General features: G+C 43.1%; 1 long non-coding RNA gene across 1 annotated transcript in view; it reads left to right on the forward strand.

Annotated features, from left to right (window-relative positions):
- Nucleotides 1–20,397, forward strand: part of LOC120857073 — a 170,888-nt gene extending 150,491 nt beyond the window's left edge. Inside the window, exon 3 of the long non-coding RNA XR_005719567.1 lies at nt 17,765–20,397. This is a non-coding gene — a long non-coding RNA (uncharacterized LOC120857073). The remainder of the gene's footprint in view (nt 1–17,764) is intronic.
- The last annotated feature ends 767 nt before the right edge of the window (nt 20,398–21,164 follow it).

Here is a 21,164-nt window from a genome sequence, read left to right on the forward strand (position 1 = left end):
CACCAGGGTAATTGAGATCTTCATCTCTGAGATCTCCGAGTCTGTGGAAGTCTCCCCACTTCCACAGGAGTGGGGAGAAAGGGCTGTCACTGTAAGATGGGACTAATGGCATCTCCCTCTTCACAACTGCAGGAAGCTGAAGATTTCATCTGTTAGGTTGTCCTCACTGTTAAGTAATTTTGTGGTGCCAGACAGGTGCCCTCACTATAGTTCCCTTTTGGAGGTACTGCCATGTTTATCGGAGAAGGCAGTGGCACCCCACTCCAGTACTCTTGCCTGGAGAATCCCATGGATGGAGGAGCCTGGTGGGCTGTGGTCCATGGGGTCGCTAAGAGTCGGACACGACTGTGCGACTTCACTTTCACTTTTCACTTTCATGCATTGGAGAAGGAAATGGCAACCCACTCCAGTGTTCTTGCCTGGAGAATCCCAGGGATGGGGGAGCCTGGTGGGCTGCCATCTATGGGGTCGCACAGAGTCGGACACGACTGAAGCGACTTAGGAGCAGCAGCAGCAGCCACGTTCGTCACGTCTTTCCCCCTAATGTGAGACACTGGACAGAATCTGGGCTTCTGTATCAAGGGAATTGGGTTTGGCCCCAGGTTTGCAGTTAACCAAGTGGTGAAGGCAGGACCTGCAATCACTCTGGAGTGTTTATTCATCTGCAAAGTGGTGACCATTGTGCCTGCTCTGCTTCATCATGATAAGCTGTTGTTGTTCAGACACTAAGACATGTCTGACAGGCCTGAGGGCCAAATTAAAAAAAGACATTGAAAATGGTATAACCATGAAATACAATATTAAGTCAGGAATTAATACCATTCCTTCAAGAGATTTTAAAATATGTATGCTTAAGCATCTATATTGTTTGCAAACAGAAAAAGTACTGTGGGTTAACTTAAACTCAACAGTCACAGAACAGATTATGCTAAGTACTGATACTGAAGCTGAAGCTCCAATACTTTGGCCACCTGATGCATAGAGGTGACTCACTGGCAAAGACCCTGATGCTGGGAAAGCTTGAGGGCAGGAGGAGAAGGGGATGATAAGAGGGTGAGAAGGTTGGATGGCATGATCGACTCAGTGGGCATAAGTCTGAGCATACTGAAGGATATAGTGGAGAGGGAAGCCTGGCATGCTACAGTCCGTGAGGTTACAAAGAGTCAGACATGACTGAATGCTTGAACAGCAACAACACAGTAGGAAGGGTTGGGACACATTAACTAAACAATGAGTGCTTGCCCCTCTACACAAGCCCTACTTTCCACCTTATAGGATTATTGTGAAGGATGCACGAGTGTGTTAGGAAGGACCATGAATTTGCCAAACAGTTTAAATGCTTTGATTATTATATTCCTACCCAAATCCTTGAGGAACAGCTATTAGCCACCCTTTATTTTACAGTTGAGGAAGCTGAGGTCCAGAAATTGTAAGCATCCTGCTCATAGTGATGACTGGTCGCTCCAAATGACCTTAGGCAGTGGTGACAGGGGAGAGGATTGTATTCTTCTTCTCTGATGTCATTGGTAAAAAAAAAGGTACCATAATTTAGGTCAGATGGAGAGTCAGGGAGGGTCTCAGGAGCAGAGAAGTTGATAAGTACAGTGGGTCTGGGACGATCTTGAGACTGGCTGGTCTTGTCTCATGCATTTAATGGGGTTCCTGCTCTGAGTTATACACTCTGCTAGTTACTGGTGAGACAGCCAATAACACATGGTTCCTGCAATTACAATGCCCTCAGTACTGTGTAAACAGTTTACATTGACACGTTCTTGCTTTAGCTTCTGCTTCCTTCCACCTCCCTCCTTTTCCTCCCTCAATTCTTGTCCTGTAAACATACCACAGAGACAGAGTTTGACTATTGTTCCTTCTCTGCCTCATTCTCCCCCACCTCACAGTTTGCCTTCCTCTTAGTAGTAATTTCTTCTGTATTTACTGTATGTCAGACTTTGTGCTGCGTACTTTATGTAGGCCATCTACTTCAGTCTTTGTAACAACATTATGGTAGGTTTAATTATTCTGTTTTTAAAATAGATCTAGCATGTTAAGTAATTTATTCAAAATAACCCTCTGTGGCTGGTAAGTTTCTAAGCTGGCTTTTAAGACTGGGTCTTTGGACTTCAAGGACATCACACTTAAAGGATACAATAACTGCATTTATTCAGCCTGTGTATATATTTGCCATTGATGTTGATAATCACTTCATCAGACATTAAGAATAAAAACATAACCTCTGTAAACCATATTTGAAGAGAGTTGATGTACTATGCATGTGAGAATTATACATAAAGGTCACATGTCTAAGAATTATTTATTTTGTATGCAGCAGCAGTAATGGCTACTTATAGGCTATCTTCATTAAGAGCCCGTATAGTTAGAAAAATTGGATTTAAGTCTTGACTGTACCATTTAGTTGATCTGTGACCCTGGAAATTTAATTTTGGTAAGCCTCATCTGTATAATGGGGATTGAACATATGGTAATTATAGCAATTTGAAGCATAGCATAATTTCTAAAAATAGTGAGTGAACAATATAATAAAAATAATTACTATTGTTATTATTATGACTATGAGTATTTTATGTTTTTCAGATACTCACCGAGGTCTTATAAACAATGCTGTCACTCTTCCTTCTTTTCAACTCAATAAATGTAGAATGCATGGAAAGTTGGTGAGCTATTAAACACTGTTAGAAGGGAACATCTTTTCCTTACACTTTGAGATATTTATATTCTTTGTCCCTTTTCTTATGGAACTGCTGTATCCTGGGAGAGATGTCAAGATGTTATGAAAAAACTATGTAAGAATAACTGGGAGTTCTCCCTTTTTTTCCCAGTTAATTTCTCTTCTGCTTAACCATACTGTGAGTGTCACCTAAGCCTGCCTCCCACAGTTAATGAGTTATAACTGAACCTGTGCTGCCAGGGTTTTTGTTTTCAGTGCTAGGAAAGCCAATTTGATCCTCTTATCTATCAGTTCAGGCACTAAAGTTGAACTTTTGACTGTCATCTGCCACTATTTTGGGCTTCCCTGTGGCTCAGCTGGTAAAGAATCTGCCTGCAATGGGGGAGACCTGGGTTTGATCCCTGGGTTGGCAAGAACCCCTGGAGAAGGGAAAGGCTACCCACTCCAGTATTATGGCCTGGAGAATTCCATGGACTATACAGTCCATGGGGTCACAAAGAGTCAGACACGACTGAGCTACTTTCACAATGTCACTATTTTGCTTATTTCTCAATGTGTTCAAGACTCAGGAAGAGAAGAGGGTGCTACACACTGTGGTCTCCCCCAGAGACCCCCCCAACAACCACATTTTGGTTAATTTGGGATAATTTATTAAACAAGTCATGAGACCTACAATGCAAGGGACTGATAAGTTCAGGCTGAAAGGGATTACAGTGGATTACAGTGATGTGGGAAAGGCAGGACTTACCCATGGGAAGCCCAGCGTCCCAGATGACAATGAGAGTGATGTGAATGAGTCAGCCAAACCAGGAAGGAACAAAACCAGGAACACTATGGGCTGGAGTTGGTGGGGAGGTGGGCCCTGAGATGTCCAGATGTCTACAAGGATGGAAAAGATTGGGTAGTTGAAGAATAGTTGGCAGGCCTTCCAGAGAGCAGGAGATAGTGTTAACATCAAGAAAATAACCTGGTCTTAGAGTTTGAGACTTTGATTACTGCCCAAAGTGAATGTGGACTTGGTTCAGGGGGTCCTTACTTTTGTCATTTATTCACTGAGTGAGCTTGAGGAAGTAAATTTCCCTCTCCTAACTATGGTTTCATCACCCAAAAAATGAGGACAATCATTTTGCCTTTGCCTGGCAGTTGTGAGATCTTGTTGTTTTTCAGTCACTAAGCTGTGTCCAACTCTTGGCAACACCATGAACTGCAGCACACCAGGCCTCCCTGTCCTTCACTATCTCCTGCAGTTTGCTGAAAGTCATGTCCATAGTGTCAATGATGCCATCCAACCATCTCATTTTCTGTCACCCCCTTTTCCTTTTGCCTTCAATCTTTCCCAGCATCAGGATCTTGTCCAATGAATTGGCTCTTCGCATTAGGTGGCCAAAGTATTGCAACTTTAGCTTCAATGTCAGTCCTTCCAGTGAATATTCAGGGTTGATTTCCTTTAGGGTTGACTGGTTTGATCTTCTTGCAGTCCAAGGGACTCTCAAGAGTCTTCTCCAGCACCACAATTCGAGAGCATCAGTTCTTCAGTGCTCAGTCTTCTTTATGGTCCAACTCTCATATCTGTACATGACTGCTGGAAAAGCCATAGCTTTGACTAGACAGACCTTTTATGGCAAAGTGATATCTGTGCTTTTTAATATGCTGTCTAGGTTTGTCATAGCATTCCTTCCAAGAAGCAAGCATCTTTTTATTTTACAGCTGCAGTCACTGTCCACAGCGATTTTGAAGCCCAAGAAAATAAAATCTACACTGTTTCCACTTCCGCCCCTTCTATTTTCCATGAAGTGATGGGACCAGATACCATGATCTTAGTTTTTTGAGTGTTGAGTTTCAAGCCAGCTTTTTCACTCTCCTCTTTCAGGCTCATCATGAGGGTCTTTAGTTCCTTTTCACTTTCTGTTATGTTAATGAGACTGGAAAGAAAGCATAGTCCAGTGCCTGACACATATTAAAAAGCTTAATATATTTCTTTCTGATGACTGAAGAGTAAACTGAGTAGATTGTGAATGAGGTGATTTGCCTGCAGTCAGTGAGTTTGCTTTCCATTAAATCATATTAGAATTCTTTGAACTCTGAAAGCAATATACGCTAGTTTTTAAATGGATATAGTCATTATTCAGTAGGCCAGAGTTCAACCTTTATCTTGTCACTGCAAAAGTCTTTAAGCTCTGGTGTTTCTTCAATTATTCATTTTCACTAAATTTTTAATAAAAGAAATGTAAATACAGAACCGGCTTGACCAAATTATAGTGCTTATGTTTTGTACCAATTATTATATGTAGGTTTTAAATATTAAACAATAGGATTACAGAGAAGGACTTTATGAAATCAGATCTTACTAGAGGTTTCCTCTGCCTTGAGTTCTTAATATAGATTCTAGATCAAAGTCCTATTTTCTCTTAGCAGCTCATACTTTTGTGTGTTTTGGAATACTTTCAAATATGACTCTTGGGTGAAAATAACCAGATCCTTAGACAATAGTTAGTTCACAACTAGCAGAATGAGAAACATTCCATAGGAAATGAAGAATGGTTCTTGACATGCAACCAGAACCAGCTGTGCATTTGAGGAGGCCACCTTCCATGTCACATGGGCTACACTAGTGATAGCGGTGGACAGTCTATGTCGCCCACTTGGTAACCATTGCCACCACTGCCACACAATGACTTCCAAAACTAGATCTCTAGCCTAGAACTCTCTTCTCTTCTCCACACCCACCTGCCCATCTCTTTGATTGGCTTTTCCACCATGATATTACATGTGCCTTGATAACATGCTCCGAAACAAACTTGGTCTTTCTCCCAATATCTGTTCTTTATTCTGTTAGGATGTAAATGGCATGACCATCCATCCACTACTCAACTAAGCTCTATTACTGGTATTAGTTAGTGGTTAAAAACATAGGCTCAAGGGGAAGACTATCCATTCATGGGATGTGGGCCTTGGGTAAAAGACTTATCCTGTCTGTGTCGTATTCATCTCATCCATTGCACTGAATAGGATAATAGTTCTAACATTGTAGTTTTGGTGTGATGATTAAACAAGTTAATATTTTTGAGGGCTTAGAATAGGGCTTGGCACAGAGTAAATGCTATGTAAATGTTTGTTAAGTAAATAAATCACACATCACATTCCCTGAAACGCTGTTAACTTCACACATTCCTCTCCATCTCCATGGAGGCTGCCTTCATTGACTCTAACTCCTCTGGCATCATATGGTGATTTTTGAGCTCCTGCCCCCAGGCCTGGGCTCCTCCTGGCTATAGTCCCTAGGGTAACCAGAGTGATATTTACTGAATGCAGAGCTGATCATGTTTCTCCCCTGTTTATAGCTCTGAGTGACTTTTGATCATCTCACCCAGGATGACTTGGCTCTGCGTAGCCTGGCTCCTGCCTGCATCTCCAGGAGCCATTGCTCTTTCTCATCATCTGAGGTTCTAAACATTACCAATTACGTCTGTTTCCTGAAGCCTGTCTTCATTTGTTCTGCTCCCTCTTGGGGGGAAGAGCCTCTCAGCTTTAGTCACCTTTAGATCCAACTTAAGCATTTCTTTTTCTCTGAAGACTCTCTGACCTTCCACCGGAAAGAATTCCTCCTCTTGCGTTTTCCCTCTATGCTGCTACTGCTGCTGCTAAGTTGCTTCAGTTGTGTCCGACTCTGTGTGACCCCATAGATGGCAGCCCACCAGGCTTCCCCGTCCCTGGGATTCTCCAGGCAAGAACACTGGAGTGAGTTGCCATTTCCTTCTCCAATGCATGAAGGTGAAAAGTGAAAGTGAAGCCGCTCAGTCATGTCTGACTCCTCGCAACCCCATGGACTGCAGCCTACCAGGCTTCTCCGTCCATGGGATTCTCCAGGCAAGAGTACTAGACTGGGGTGCCATCATCGCCTTCTCCATTTCCCCTCTATAGATGATGATTATTGCATAGTGCATTTATTTGTTTGCACATCTATCTTCCCAACCATAATGTGAACTCCTCTCTGTCTTTCTTAAATTTAATTTTAGTTAACATTAAACAATTTTATTCCAGTGCCTTTCACCATATCTACCATAGGGTAGATGTTCAACCAACATGTGTTGGTTGAATAACCAATAAATGGGGTAGCATCTTATTGACCATCTAACCAAAATCCTAATTTTATAATGACAGAATAGATCTCAAAGAAGTTAGTCACCTTGTTCTAGGTTACCAATCTGGGCAGTGTTAGGATCTAGACTAAAATAAACTTTTGAGTTTTTACCATTACCACATAGCCTCGATTATTAAGGCCCTTTTGGATCAATTACACCATTTAGAATTCTAAACTGAGGAAGCCAAGTTCTCTCTAACCCCATTCTACTCACATATCCCCAATCAGAGATACCTTGATACTTTGCATCCAGACTCTGTGGACCAGAATGTTAGGTGAATTCCCAAATCTCTCAGGACTTTTAGCGTAGGAGTAAGATTTGCCTACTTTCCAGGCACCACAAATGACCTTTACTCTTCACTGCTTTAGTTTGGGTTGGGGTTGTGTAGCTGACTACTTTTAAAATTTAAATGTGGGAACTCTCGTAGAAAGAATTATTTTGTCTTTGACAAAATGTGTGTATGTTTGTGTGTGCGTGTGTGTGTGTGGTGTGTGGTGAGCAAGGGGTGACAGGTTACTGGAAAGACTGGTTCAGAGATGAGAGCATGGGGCTGCCTGAATTTTGCCTTCCAGTTGAAAAGTCATCAGAAAAGTGTAAGGTCAACTCTGCATTCTGCCAAGTTTTGCCTTCAGTTCTACAAAATGAAATGAGGTAATGTACTTTATGAGCTGTGAAGAGCTGCAGAAATGTGAGGCATTTTTAGAAGTGTTGATTTATGGAAGAGAAAGGCATTTAGAAATGAGGTAGCCCTCCCACTTCCTTACTTCACAGAGAGGGGAAGTGACTCTCCTGAGGTCATTGCTAAGAAGGTAGAAGAGCTGGGCCCTGCTTCCTTTTTGGCCCATAGCTCGCCCCTCTCCCCAGGCACTCTCCTCTTTCACCAACTACTGTGGCACCTGACACTTTGGTGGCTCACTCAAATTTTCTGTGCTTTTGTAATCCCAATGATGGGATATTATTTCTTTCGTGGCTGCTTGGGATACCACCTCATCCACTGAGATTCTACCTCATCAGACACCCATCTAGTCTCCCAATTCTGTACTCCAAAAGCCTGGTCACAATATAATCATCCAAGTCAGGGGAGTTAAAAAAAAGCAGTTATCTTGGGGCCATATGACCTTTAAGCATCTATCTGGCTCTGAGGTTCTTGATTCAATGGCAGAGTGCCCATCCCATCTCTAGTTCTGGGTCCTGATCCCACAGAGAGAAGAGGGGTTTTTCCCGTGGACCTCCAGAACAATGCTGTTTTAATCAAGATTGTAATGACAAAGTGAAGGTTCTTTGAAATGTGAAAAGTCATAAGTGTGGTTTATATATGCTTCTGAGTATGGTTATGTAATGTTTATCTCCCTCCTCTTTTCCAACCATTGACAATTCTGTGAAAATCAACTCAACACACATATATTGAGCATACCTTCTGTATCCCAGTCTCTAAGCTAGGTACTGGGGCTATGGATTAAAAGGAGAATAAAATTTGGACATTGTTCTCAATTTTCTCAGCTTAGCGGGGAAAGAGAGACAGCAAAGAGAGCCTCCTCACCTCTCTCAGGTAGCTCTGAGCTGGTTTCAGTTCAGTTCAGTCGCTCAGTCATGGCCGACTTTCTGCGACCCCATGAACCGCAGCACGCCAGGCCTCCCTGTCCATCACCAACTCCCGGAGTTCACCCAAACTCATATCCATCGAGTTGGTGATGCCATCCAACTGTCTCATCCTCTGTCGTCACCTTCTCCTGCCCCCAATCCCTCCCAGCATCAGAGTCTTTTCCAGTGATTCAACTCTTCGCATGAGGTGGCCAAAGTATTGGAGTTTCAACTTTAGCATCATTCCTTCCAAAGAACACCCAGGACTGATCTCCTTTAGGATGGACTGGTTGGATCTCCTTGCAGTCCAAGGGACTCTCAAGAGTCTTCTCCAATACCACAGTTCAAAAGCATCAATTTTTCAGTGCTCAGCTTTCTTCACAGTCCAACTTTCACATCCATACATGACTACTGGAAAAACCATAGCCTTGACTAGATGGACATTTGTTGACAAAGTAATGTCTCTGCTTTTGAATATGCTATCTAGGTTGGCCATAACTTTCCTTCCAAGGAGTAAGTGTCTTTTAATTTCATGGTTTCAATCACCATCTGCAGTGATCTTGGAGCCCCAAAAATAAAGTCTGACACTGTTTCCCCATCTATTTCCCATGAAGTGATGGGACCAGATGCCATGATCTTCGTTTTCTGAATGTTGAGCTTTAAGCCAACTTTTTCTCTCTCCTCTTTCACTTTCATCAAGAGGCTTTTTAGCTCCTCTTCACTTTCTGCCATAAGGGTGGTGTCATCTGCATATCTGAGCCTATTGATATTTCTCCCGGCAATCTTGATTTCAGCTTGTGTTTCCTCCAGCCCAGCGTTTCTCATGATGTACTCTGCATATAACTTAAATAAGCAGGGTGACAATATACAGCCTTGACGGACTCCTTTTCCTATTCGGAACCAGTCTGTTGTTCTATGTCCAGTTCTAACTGTTGCTTCCTGACCTGCATATAGGTTTCTCAAGGAGCTGGTTTAGTGCTTCAATATGTCCTTGTGAAAATATCCCTAACAAAATATATTCATTATTCCTGCATCTAAAAATGAACTCCCATGTCCACACACTTATTTAGAGTTCCTTTGTAGGACTTACAGAGTATGAGTCTATCAGAGTTCCAGAAAGAATAGATAGTGTACTCAAACTGAGAGATTATAGAAGAATTGAATCAAAGATTCATTTACAAGAGGTCGTGGGTGGGGGGTCTGTTATATGGAAACCACAAGATAATTTTGGTCCTGGGGTTTGTAGCAACTGCCTATTTTTATCTTGGTATGTGAGGGATAAAAGGAGAGGGCCACTACCAGGATCTAGAGATATGGAAATTGGAGAGAGAGGGCCACTTAGCAGGAGTTGTGTCCTTCTGCCAAGGGTGTGGCAGCCCGAGATGACTGCAGAGGAGGGAGCATAAATTGACTCTTGTGTCTGATCTATGATGTTCTTTGTTGTGGGCCCTAGCTAGAAGTCAGCAAGGGAGCTCTCTGTTAGAGTCCAAACAGGCCAGGTTCCCAGGACACGAAGCTGGAGACAAGGGGTTGTGAGTGGTTCTGGAGGAACAAATTGTAGATGGATAGTTCATTACATTAAATAAGGTAAGTCTTCAGTCTTACAAAGACACACACTCAGGGGCTCCTCTCTGATCCTTGCACATACCCACACATATTCTCCAATGTCTCCAAGTTTATGGAAACTTGCTGGTGTCAGATACCATTTGAAACACATCATCCATTTTCTCATTTCACCTTCATAATCATGCCTCAAAGTAGATGAAGAGATGGGAAAAAAATGAGAGAAAATTTGTCTGACTCCAAAATACATGCTGCATGCTGAGTTTCTAAGTAATATGAGCACGTTGGTTTTGGACAGCAACTTTGGAAACAAAGTCCCTTCTGTCTAGATACCATTCTAACCCCACTCTCCTTGACCAGCAATGATTCTTTACTCAACTGAGGTTGGTTTTGCTTTCTAGGAAGATTTTCTAAAAGTTCATCACTGGTGGCGTGTCCCTCTTTGTGCTCCCTGTGTGCACTGACCTCACTTCCCAGGTGACACCAATCTTATTGAATTTAATCACTCTGATTGTTTTTCTTGTGAGACTGTTAGGTCTCTGGGATCAGGGCTCATTTCTTTTCATTTACATGTCTGTACAAAGCACAGTGTCAGCCGTGCACTAGGGCTCAGTAAATATTTCTTAACTGAGTGACTAAAAAATAAGGACTTTGTCTCTAACTAAAAAAGATCAGGTGCAGGGGAGCCAGGAAGATAAAGTACAGAATATCCTTAATTCCTCAATGTTTCAGGTACATTCAATACTCAGGAAACCTAGCAGGTTCTGTAACCAGATAGACCAAAGTAATGTTGTGAAAATCCCACTGTTTTCACCCGTGAGAATACCACTCTATTTCAGTTAATGGAAATAAATGCACCATTTAGTACTTTCAGTCACAAAGCAACTTAAATCACAAAGCAATCACAAACATTCTGGTGCCCTCATTATTTCCTCACTGGGGATACCTGTACCCGATCTTGTTGACTCAGCATAAGGGGGTGCATCATAAGGTGATTCAGCATAAGGTGAGCTTCAGAGAGGTGAGAGAGTGGAGCAAGGAGGGATCCAGTGTCATCTGAGGAGTGGGGAAGGACCACCCATGATTCCTCCATCCTCATGCACATTCATCCATCCCAGCTCTTAGCACATTCATTGCAGGGCTTTTCATGTGTCCCCACTGGATTGTGAGCATCCTGATGACTGGTATCGCATTGAACTCATCTCTGGGTCCTCAGGCTCTGCTATTGTGTGTTGGGGAAAGGAGATGCTCAGTGTATATGCTGCGTAAATGACAAATGAGTGAGAAAATCAATGGTTAGAGGAAGGACTAGAAAAAAGCCTCTACTAAAGATTCAGAAGAATGGCTGTAAGTGTGAGAGGGAGTTAAGACTCTGTGAAGAAGATGACGATTGAATCTGGGGGAGCCCCCTAACAGGGAGCCGTTTGCTCTTCTCCCGGTGCCCTTCTCTTTCTCTCTGACAGCCCCTTTACTCCTTGGTGCTGACGTCTACCACTGTCAGATTTGGCACCGTAAGCACCGTAACTACTTGGTTCATTGGACTCTCACTGCTTTGCGCAGCTGTACATGATTGTAGCTCAACAAATATATATATATTTTAAATAAAGTTAAAATCTCCCTCTTGAGGCCTTCATTCCTCCTCTCTATGAGAGGAGTCCATCCTACCTTCCCTGTCTCCATCTCCAATACTGAGTGCACACCCCAAATGACCTTGACCAGTGGATCTTCTAATGCCAAATAGGAAGAAAACTAAGCTCTGATGGCATTATACTTTCCATTTTACAGACAAAAGAAATGAGGCCTAAAAGGGAAAAATACTCATCCCAAGTCATAAGAAGTAGCAGACAGTATTAGAAAATGGATCTCCTTTGTTTGCCATCATATGTTATAACACCCAAGTTCAATTTTGGTTTAGTGGCTTTCAATCTTGTTTTTTTTTTTATTAAACTAGGGAGCTCTTTTTTCAAAGAAAATCTTATCTAAAGCTCAGTATGTTAAACAGGTAAGAGGAGCAACGGAGACTCCTCCAAAACTCAAACACAATGGCTCCTAGGGAGCTTGCAAGAGCACAGTTGGAAAACCACTGATGTAACAGGATGCATGAATCTTTATTCAGAGTATTCTGGTGTGGGCAAAAGGAAGGTGAGACTGGGCTATTCTGCATAGTTTCTTGGGAGCCTATGTAATCGCAGTGGCAGATATGAAATGACTATGCCCAATAGAGGGAATCAAACCAACAAGGACCTGTTGTATTGCACTGGGAACTCTGCTCAATGTTATGTGGCAGCCTGGATGTGAGGGGGAGTTTGGGGGAGAACAGATACATGTATATGTATGGCTGAGTCCCTTTGCTGTCCACCTGAAACTATCACAGCATTTGTCATGGCTTATGAAAGTGAAAAGTGAAAGTGTTAATTGCTCAGTTATGTCTGATTCTTTTCAACCTCATGGATTGTAGACTACCAGGCTCCTCTGTCCATGGAATTCTCCAGGCAAGAGTACTGGAGTGGGTAGCCATTCCTTTCTCCAGGAGATCCTCCTGACCCAGGGATTGAACCCAGGTCCCCTGTGTTGCAGGTGGGTTCTATACTATCTGAGCCATTGGGAAGTCCTTTGCTAACTGCTTATACTGCAATAAAAAATCAAAAGTTAATTAAAAATAAATAAAATAAAAAATTATTTAAGTAATTAAACCCCCCTCCAAAGGTGATGGGGAGGCAGGACAACTTGGAACAGAGGTTCCAGGTCCAAGGCCCAGAGCTATGAGTTACCAAGGGCAAAAGTTCTCCTTTTTTCCTCCAATTCATTCTTGATTTCTTCAAGAAGATATAAGTGAAAATTCATAATATCAGTGGGGAAAAGCTATTCATCTGCTAATGCTGATTAATTCAGGAAATAAAAAATGTTTAAGTGCCACTTATTTTAAAAAATCCAAAGTGAAAATAACTTTATTGAGTTCTACAGAAAAATTATATTCTTATAGCCTATATTGCCTCCTTTATTAAATAGGAGACTTTCAATGAGAAAGTTGAAAGCTCTTTAAACCACTAAATTTAAATCTTAGGCATACTTGAGAAATGGCAATATAGAGACAAGTTCGTAATATTCCATCCTGAAGTTGTAATTTAGCATTCACATTTGTTCATATGCATTATCTCTATTCATTAACGAAAAATCCTGCAATGGTGGTATAATGGATAGGAAGACTTGGAGAGATAAAGTGATTTTCTCGAAGTCATCTAGCAAGTTTACCACAGAGCTGGGACTCAAAGTAGTTAATTCCAGTTAATTAAATGTTTACTAACTTTATTAATAAAGGCAGATATAACATCTGTAGTAAGTAAACCTCCAAAATTTAATGCTTAACGCTATAAAAGTTTTTTTTTTTTTTTTCCCTAATCTGAGAGCCCACCGTGTGTGCTTGTGGTTAGTGGGTCTCTTTAAGCAGTGATTCAGGGAGCCAGGCTCCTTCCATCTGTGGTTCTACAATTTTAAACACATGGCTTCCCAGTTACCTGGGGGGCCATCTCACTTCCATTCAGCTGAAAGGGGAGAAGCACACAGAGGATTGCATGAGAACATTTTAATGGAGCAGGTCTGGAAATGACACACCATTTTCCAGTAGTTATAAGTCAATCACATGACCATTGCTAACCACAAGTAATATGGGAAATACACCCTCACTGTGTGTCTAGGAAGGAGAGGAGCATGATGATCTGCCATACTGTTACTGTGAGAACTTTAAGGACTAGTGATGGGGGATCTTATCTATCTCTCAGGATTGCATATAAATTGTTCTTGCATGTAAATAATGTGTTGAAAGGGCTTCCCTGGTGGCTCAGCAGTAAAGAATCTGCCTGAAGTACAGGAGATGAGGAATGGCAACCCACTCCAGTATTCTTGCCTGGAGAATCCCATGGACAGAGGAGCCTGGTAGGCTGCAGTCCATGGGGTCGCAAAGAGTCGGACACGACTGAGCGACTTCACTTTCACTTTCACAGGAGATGAGGGATTGATCCCTATGTCAGGGAGAGATCCCCTGGAGGAGGAAATGGCAACCCACTCCAGTATTCTTGCCAGAAAAGGTCCCATGGACAGAGGAGCCTGGTGGGCTATGGTCCATGGGGTCTCAGAGACTTGGACATGACTGAAATGGCTGATCACGCAGGCACACTATGTGTTGGAAATCTTCCCATTGTCAAAATCTCTCTCTGCCGTTGTTGAGGGGTCTTATTTCTGTTGGTGAGATAGAGTGTAAAATCCTAAGTCCTCTCCCTTCTTCTGGTGGTACTCCCATCTTTTCACAGGGATCTAGTTGGGGTTGCCATACCATTGAACATAACACTTTTCCTGTAGACACAGTTGTTTGGTAAAGGGGTAGGCACCACCCCACTCTCAACCAAGCAGAATTCTCCATATAAGCCTTCCCCTGGAATTTTTTTTCAAGTTATAAATTTATTTCTCTGGAGGTAGGACCTGTTGGTGGCTGTGTTTTTCACCTTGCAGCAAAAGGCAGTCTGCAGTGATTGACAAGGAAACTAACACTGCAAAACCAGGGAGGTACAGAAAAGAGATGAGACACTTCCTTCTGGTTCATATCCCTGACTCCAACTGCTCCACGGCCCAACTACAAGCATATATTCCTGCCATTTGGTCCAACACTTCCATCCATGTGAAATAACCCCATTATCTTTCCAATAAATTCTGCCTTTGCTGACCTAGTGTGAGATGGGCATATATCTAAGCAGTCACTAGAGGCCTGATCACCGGGCATGAGCCAGAGGGCGCTGCTGTTTTCCAGAGCGGCTTTTTCACTCTAGTGGGCAGCAGTGAGCTCATTCCTCTTCCTGCAGTCCTTTCAGCCTCAGCAGGGAAAGCCATTGTCCCTCCCATGGGCCTCTCAGGAGGATGCGTGCCTGACAATCCTAAGAAAGTGTTCTGTGCAATTGCCTGGGAAGCTTTCCTTTTCTCTTTCATCTGCTTTGTGCAACTGTAATGGACAAGTTTCCAAGAAGACTGAAGATCTGTGGAAGCTAGGTGGGCTGAGGGTGGAAAAAAAGAGTGATTTCTGAAGTGTCTCTTAGAGAGCAGCTCCCCAATCCTTTTCTCTTTTAAGCCTCTAAGGGGATAAATGACTCCATCACATATGAGCTTGGTAGTCTAGTGACCTTTAGGATTTCTGTCTTCTCACCTGTGGAATTAGTGATTAGCAAGTATTACCTTGTATGAATATATTCAAAATACTCAGCACAGGGACAGGAACTTGCAATGTGCCAGTTTCTCCCTCTCATCTCACACTACCCACCTCTACACTCAGGGTTCTGAGCAGTGGAGAGAGCGTTAAGAGGGTTACAGTGGTTTTGTCTAAATTCTCTCATGAACCACCCCTTATCCCCCTAACCCGCTCCCCTTGGCCCTCCTTTCCTCCCTCCCTCCACAATGCCTTTTTCTTCTGTCCTCTCCTTGCAGTGTCCTTGTTTTCTCCCTAGAGCTGCTTCCCCGCTTCCCCCCATGACTGCCCTCCTCCCACGCACCCGCCCCTGCTGCTAGTGTGGCTGGCTGTTCTGAAGCTATTGATTTTGCTCTAGAAAGATTGCTCAATTCATTTTCCTCACTGCGGCCCAGTGCCAGACTTCAGGGTAGGCCCCACAATGACCGAGTGGATTAGGCACACTGCTTCCCCTGAAGGGCAGCAACCACATTCCCTCTCCATGCCCAGGCCAGATAAGACAGTGAAGGTGAATGTGATTCATAAACTCCTAAGAGCCAAACAGAGCAGTGGACCCTGACCTCCGCATCTCCATATTTACAAGGTTAGCAAGGGACTGGCATCCAGTCGGTGTTGATAATATTGGCTGAAATTAAATGAATCTCTTAGCTTCATAGCATTCAAAAGTGAAGAGAGTCTCTCCATTGACTTCTGATTGCCTGCAGCAGTGATTTGCAGCCCTGGAGGCACACTGGGATCACCTGGGGAGATGTTAAAAATACTCATGACCATGTCTTACTCAAGACCAATTAGCTGAGAATTGCCCCGGGCATTGGCAGCTTGTCAGAGCTGGACCAGTGACTCTGATGGGCACCGTCGTGGGCCTCCAGGATGAGGCTAGGTTCCTCGGCCTGGCACTGCAGGCCTTCTGTGCCTCAGTGCCTGGCAGTCTCCAGCCTCACCTCCTCTCACTGTGTTCTAGGCACTCCAGGTCCCAGCTACTCGACTTTCTCACTCTTCACTTTGGACATCATATGCATTTGCCCATGCTGTTTCCCCTTCCAAGACATTCCTCTCAGGACATCCCTTCCCTTGCATCTCTTCCTTGCAATTTCTTCCTCATCTTTTAAGACTGAGATCAAACACCATCTCAACTGAGTAGAGTTTTCCAGCCTTTTAAAGACTCTGGTACTCCAGATTGGCACTCTGCATTGCGTTCTCTCTTCTGATTGGGTTTTGCCTGATACCTCCAATTTCTGTCCTATTGCCCTGGATTTAGTTTCTTTCACAATAGCCCCTCCTGCCTGATAGTCTGGGCAGATCTGTCACTTGGCTTTGTACTCCAGCTTCAGCCCCTGGACATGGGTCATTGGGAATCTTCTTCAGCTCTAAGCTTTGAAGTCCACTAGCCACCCTCCTCTCCCCTCATCCCTTCTCTGCTTCCAAAACTCCTGCCTGGAGGCAGTGGCTGGGACCCTACAGCTCTGGGAGAGGTATTTGAATACAAATCGTGCTGGGTAGCAATGGTCCAGATTTATTGAGTGTTTATCACACGCCCTGTTACAGTGCTTCACTGCATTATTTCACATAAACTTATACCAATGAATCACTGGGACTTAAAGACCTTAATGAACTGTCCAAAAGTAAACAGGCAGCTGGATTTCCCTGAGGCTAAGTCTCCCAAGTCCACAAGCTTCATGCCTGTGTGATACTTTAATGCTGCTTCTCTGTGCACTTGATTTTTAACTCTGCCCTTAACGCTCTCAGTGCTGTATTGTAATTTATTGGTTTGTATGTCTTGTCTACCCCACTAAACTGTGACCTTCTCAAGGTAAGAGATTGAGTTGTTCAGGTCTATATTCTTAGCACTTAGCAAATTGCCTGGCATGGAACAGAGGCTCAGAAAATGCTTGTGGCCTGAATAAATAAATGACCATTATAGCCCCAAGGGAGACCGGTAGGGAAAAGGAGACAGAGCCATCTAGATCACGGTCTGAAAAAGCCCATTCTCCTATGGCCCTGATTAGGGAGATCTGTGCCAGGCAGGGAAGGCAGATGGGTGGACGAGTAAGGGCAACAAGCCCCAGGGCGCATTTCCCTGGTTTCCTTGAAATCCGGCGTCTGTCCTGTCCTGTCACCCAGCAGCCAGAGAACATTTGTTCCCCAAAGGGCCGGCACTGCGCCAGCAGCAGGTGGTGGCCCGTCCTCTGGGAGGGAGGGAGGCAGCCGGCGGGAGCACTGATGTGTGCTGGAGACAAGATGCTGTGAGTCTGCTGCGGCACGCTGGTGACAGCAGCTGGGCCAGGGCTGCGAGTCCCCATTCTGTAACCATTAAAAACCAGTTGCTGTCCCTTTCATAATAATAAATTAAAACATCACTCCATATTGTGCTATTTTCAGGGAACAAAAAGAAAAAAACCCAAAAGACAAAAAAAAAAAAAAAAAAGGAAGAAAACAGTAGGAAACAACAATGTTGGACAATATGTTATCAGTTGGATTGTCTATAAAATTGATAGATTTCTAGGTTATTACAGAAAAGCTTCATGGCTGCTTTTAAGATGCAATTTTTTCATTTCTTTACAGAAAAAAGAAACAACAACCTATAAGCAACCAACAGCATATACATTTGGAAATAAGAAGATGAGGAGAATAGAGGCAAAATATTTCTGTCTGCTTATCTGGTTGCTCAAAGAACTTAAGTGTTATTACTAAGCCGAGTCATCAGCATCCTTCTTCACAGATGTATGAAAACATGCAGGTTTGATGTCAGCTGGACCTGAATAGAAGCCTGTGATGTTGACCTTGATAGACCCATGTGTGTTGGCCTTCTGCAGGCTACTTTTTACTTTAATGACCAGACACAGTGACCGGGAGCAGCACTTCCCTCTGTAATGGGCAATCCAGTGCCCTCAAGAAGATTGAGGAGGATTCATGACACTCACCCAGTGATCTCTTAGAGCCTCTTGCTGTGAATTTCAGCTTCTTGACTGACCAGCTCACATTTTTGTCTCTTGTGGCTGTCCTCCTGCCTCTCTCCCATCTGTCTCATTCATTGATGGGAGTTTTCTCCTTCATTCTCTAAAGTATCACTCACACAAGGAAGTTATATGCAACAGACTTTTACTAAAAATTTAAGGATGGCTCCAGGGATTAGAGCACAGAGCAGGAACCAACCTAAAATGCAAAACTAGATTACTAGACATCTTGAAAACTGCCAGCCTTCCTTCCTACAGGGAAAGCCTCACTTGATCTTTTTATGTTCAGGTCCTGCTTGCAGACGTGTCTCCTTAGACCACAGCTACAAAATTTCTATTCCTAATCATATCCTTTTTTATTTTTGTAAATTATTACCCACTCAGAACAACAGAAGAGGCGTCATTGTGTACTAGGCTTGTTTTATTTTTATTTTTTTAAACAGTAAAGAGTCTCTAAATTTTATTTTCAAATAAATGATTGTTGTTCAGTCACTAAGTTGTGTCTGGCTCTTTTGTGACCCCATGGACAATAATCTGCTAGGCTCCTCTGTCCTGGAATTTTCCAGGCAGGAGTCCTGGACTGGGTGGCCATTTTCTTTTCCAGGGGATCTTCCCAATCCAGGGATCGAACCCATGTCTGCTGCCTTGACAAGTGGATTCTATATCACTGAGCCACTGGGGAAACCCCAAGAAATAGGAATCTAGCTTTTATCATACTAAGAGAGAAAGTCTAATTGGATAAGTTTGATATCAATTCTTACTATAAAATATTGATACTACTCTTACTATTAAAACTACCATGACTGTAAATGGAAAAAATTGAAAAGTTTTTAACCACTTTAGCTACTGATGCCAGCAGTCTGAGGAGGGTACCAGGGTAGCACTGTGGCGATCATTGAAATGTCATGCACCATGCGCTTGGAGTGATTTCCTTAAAAGGGGCCCTGAGGATGGCAGATATTTAAATCTTCAGCCTGTTCTCAGTAGGGTAAACCTGGGCCTTTGAGTGAAGTGGTGGACTGATATTCTGGCTGTGGGCTCAATAGTTGGCTTAAGAAATGGAAGGAAGAGCATTACTTAGTGTCTAAAAAGGCCTATTTCACATTTGAAATCATGCCAAACATAGATTATTTATGAGATTATTTGTGAGGTCTTGTTCTCGATGAATCAAAAGAAGTTCTCCAAGGCAATGGCAGTAGACTGTGGGATTTTGATTTCTCTCTACAGAGACTTGCAGAACATATCCCCTGGAGAAGGAAATGGCAGCCCACTCCAGTATTCTTGTCTGGAGCATTTCATGGACAGAGGAGCCTGGTGGGCTACAGTCCATGGGGTCATAAAGAGGTGGACATTCCTGAGCAACTAACACTTTCTGGCACATACTGGGCACTCTTATTTGCTAACTCAGTAATGCAACAAATAGGGTTATTCCACCAAAGAATAACCCTGACATAGGTTATTTCTGCACCCTGGAATGCCTCCTGTGAATATCTCTGTCAGGGACACACACACACACAGACACACATACACATCTTTCTAGCTTAACTTGGTTGATTTTTAGGTGTCTAGTTCCTTGTTACCTATGTCATAATAATTGTTAAATTTACCCCTTGTACCCTCTGCTCTCATCTCATTTGCAACGGTATTGTTTAAATACATGTGTTCATGATTAGTTGTTGAAGCCCTTGATTTTTCTTCATACTTTTGGCTTCCCAAGGGAGGCCACATCTGTGTTGTAACTGCTGTCTTTTCAGTGCATGACCCAAAGCCTGGGACCAAGTAGGCACTTCTGGCAGAAACAAAGTAGCTTTCACTGAACTTGTTTAGTTTTATTCATGGGCATGAGCCAGCCTACACTTCCTCATCTCACTTGCTGATAAGAATGGCAATCTGATGGAGTTCCAGCCAATGGAATGAGAGAAGTATGTACCCCTTCCCAGACTTGCCTTTTAAGACCCCCGTGTGAGACCATCCATGCTTTTTCCTCTTACCACTGGCTTATGGGAAACAAGGGAAGAGATTTGGCAAGCTGAATATGGAGGTTGGTGAGGGCCACAGAGGGGAAGAAACACCTGAGATTTGGGGGCTTTTCTCCTACAGTAACAGCCTGGCCTGCACTAATCAATCAATTTTCAAAACTTGCCTAGTTCACAAAACCAACAATTTGTAAAGCACACCAAGGAAACCAGAATTGAAAGAGACATGTGTACCCCAATGTTCATTGCAGCACTGTTTATAATAGCCAGGACATGGAAGCCATCGAGATGTCCATCAGCAGATGAATGGATAAGAAAGCTGTGGTATATATACACAATGGAGTATTACTCAGCCATTAAAAAGAATACATTTGAATCAGTTCTAATGAGGTGGATGAAACTGGAGCCTTATACAGAGTGAAGTAAGCCAGAAAGAAAAACACCAATATAGTATACTAATGCACATATATGAAATTTAGAAACATGGTAATGATAACCCTGTACGCAAGACAGCAAAAGAGACACAGATGTATAGAACAGTTTTTTGGACTCTGTGGGAGAGGGAGAGGGTGGGATGATTTGGGAGAATGGCATTGAAATATGTATGATATCATTTATGAAACAAATCGCCAGTCCAGGTTCGATGCATGATACTAGATGCTTGGGGCTGGTGCACTGGGATGACCCAGAGGGATGGGATGGGGAGGGAGGAGGGAGGGGGGTTCAGGATGGGGAACACGTGTATACCTGTGGCAGATTCATGTTGAGGTATGGCAAAACCAATACAATATTGTAAAGTAATTAACCTCCAATTAAAATAAATAAGTTTATATTAAAAAATGTAGAGCTGCTATTTAATCTGTTTTATTTTCATCAGTGTTCTACCGAACTCAGTTTGTAATCACTCCATGTGGTTTTCTGCTTGATGCTGCTGATGGCCCTCTAGGAGAGTCACCTGCAACAACTGTGTTCTTAAAAGCTGAAGGAGGAGGCATTGATTTCCAGCTCTGGGGCCATCTTGGTGGCAGGGCC

The sequence above is a fragment of the Oryx dammah genome, unplaced genomic scaffold (genome assembly GCF_014754425.2).
Source record: "Oryx dammah isolate SB20612 unplaced genomic scaffold, SCBI_Odam_1.1 HiC_scaffold_28, whole genome shotgun sequence".
NCBI classification, from domain to species: Eukaryota; Metazoa; Chordata; class Mammalia; order Artiodactyla; family Bovidae; genus Oryx; species Oryx dammah.